Source organism: Psammomys obesus, unplaced genomic scaffold, assembly GCF_907164565.1.
Source record: "Psammomys obesus unplaced genomic scaffold, mPsaObe1.curated_primary_1811, whole genome shotgun sequence".
Lineage (NCBI taxonomy): Eukaryota > Metazoa > Chordata > Mammalia > Rodentia > Muridae > Psammomys > Psammomys obesus.
Window position 1 is genome coordinate 6,968,527 of NW_026596101.1, and position 2,361 is coordinate 6,970,887.

The window sequence follows — 2,361 nt, forward strand, 5'->3', positions numbered from 1 at the left end:
AGGTTGTAGGCCCAGGGGAAAACACGGATCCCTATATCTGTGAAGTACCTAGGTAATACTGATGCTGCTAGTGAGAAGGAAATAAGTTGAGAACTATGTTGAGGTGGGTTTAGATTATTACACTTCTCTACCAACCACAGGAATTAAATTATAACTTAACTGGTTTGAGCAATATTCTACAAATGTGTGTTTGTGTGTGTGTGTGTGTGTGTGTGTATGTGTGTGTATACCTATGTTGAAGGTATCCATATAAGTATGTCAAATTTTTTGTTTGGTTGTGATGCTTCATATTCTTCATATTCAGGAAGAGAAGTAAATCCCCCATTGCTGGGGGTTTGCCTTTGTGCTGTATGAAGGTTGGTTAAAGCTTTGAGTGGAGGCGGGATGCTGTTTCTCATATGGACTCTATTGCCTGCTTTTGGATCACTTTCCCCTAGCAGCACTGCCTTGCCTGGCCTCAGGAATGAGGTTATGCTCAGTCCTGATGTGACTTGATGTGCTAGGGAGGGTTGATATGGGATGAGGGGGCTCCCTTTTTGTGGGAGGAAAGGGAGAGGGGAAGGAAGGAAAGGAGATGCCTGGGAGGAGAGGAGGGAGGGGTCACCATCAGGATGTAAAGTAAAGAAAGAAAAAAGCTTGGAGTTGCTGGGCAACTAGAAAGAGAGTACGTGTCAAATCTTGAAAACACTGCAGCATAAAGCCAGGCACTGCATGGCTGTTTACAGGAGTATTACAACTTTCATAGTTCTTGATTATACAGATGACACAACTACATCCAGCACCCAGAACTCAGCAAACTTAACACTGGAATGAGTGCGCATATTATCACTAGTGAATTATGAATCACTGGAGCTTTTAAAAATCTATGGGATGAAATACATTTCTAAAACATGAGCAACTAGGAATATGTTGAATTTACTAAGTGCATAGAAGACAATGAAGGGCTGGAGTGATTGCTAAGTGGCTAAGAGCACCAGATTCAGTTCCCAGCACCCACTGCACAGCTCAGAACCATCTAATTCCAGTGGGTCTGATGCCTTCTTCTGTCATCAATGGGCACATGGTACACATACATGTGAGCAAAACACCCATACATGGAAAATAAAACTATATAAGTCTTTTCTAAAATGAAAGAAAACAATAATGAGATTGATTTTCAGGAGACACAAAGTAGTTGTTGTATTTATTTCCCAGATTAAAATCAGGATAATACTCACTCATATAAACATACAACATAGGATAAACCCACTAAAATCGGTACATCTAAACAAACTAATCAAAAGAGAGGACCCTAACTAAAACGCTCAATCCCCATCCTGAAAGGCAAAAATCAGAAGAAGAAGAAAACAGGAAACAACCTAGGAACCTGCTACAGAGGGCCTCTGAAAGCCAGAAGAAGAAAACAGGAAACAACCTAGGAACCTAACACAGAGGGCATCTGAAAGCCTCTGTCCTGCAGACTATCAAAGCAGATGCTGAGCCTTATGGCCAACTGGTGGGCAGAGTGAATGGAATTTTATGTAAGAAGTGGGAAATAGCAAGAGCTGGAGAGGACAGGATCTCCACAAGGAGAGCAACAGAACAAGAAAATTTGAACACAGGGAACTTCCCAAAGACTCATACTCCAGCCAAGGACTATTCATGGAGATAACCTAGAACCCCTGCACAAATGTAGCCCATGGCAGTTTAGTGTCCAAGTGGCTTACTTGGACACTAAAGGTGGGAAGAGGGACTGCCTCTGACATAAACTGATTGGCCTGCTCTTTGATCACCTCCCCTGAGGGGGGAGCAGCCTTACCAGGCCACAGAAGATGACAATGCAGCCATTCCTGATGTGATCTGATAGACTAAGATCAGAAGGAAGGAGAGGAGGACCTCCCCTATCAGTGGATGTGGGGAGGAGCATGCATGAAGAAAGGGGAGGTAGGGTGGGATGCGGGGGAGGAGGGAGGGGCCTATAGGGGATACAAAATGAATGAAGTGTAATTAATAATAATAACAATAATAAAAGGAAAAAAATCAGGATAAATTATCACCTCCAAGAAGGCACTACAGTGCTCACTTCGGCAGCACATATACTAAAATTGGAACGATACAGAGAAGATTAGCATGGCGCCTGCGCAAGGATGACATGCAAATTCGTGAAGCGTTCCATATTTTTTATCATATGAAAGAAAGGGAGTTAGTATGACATGGAAGAATAGGAGCTCCACAAGGACCAAATATATCTGGGTACAGGGTCTTTTCTGAGACTGACACTCAACCAAGGACCATGTATGGATATAACCTAGAACCTCTGCTCAGATGTAGCCTGTGGTAGCTCAGTAACCCATTGGTTTCCCATAGTAAGGGGAACAAGGA

The 2,361-nt window shown here is 43.0% G+C and overlaps 1 non-coding gene across 1 annotated transcript; it reads left to right on the forward strand.

The window, feature by feature from the left end:
* The first annotated feature begins 2,054 nt into the window (after positions 1–2,054).
* LOC129692327 (U6 spliceosomal RNA) lies at positions 2,055–2,161 on the forward strand. Its single transcript, XR_008722681.1, has one exon. It is a non-coding gene; the product is annotated as a U6 spliceosomal RNA (small nuclear RNA).
* Positions 2,162–2,361: the final 200 nt, after the last annotated feature.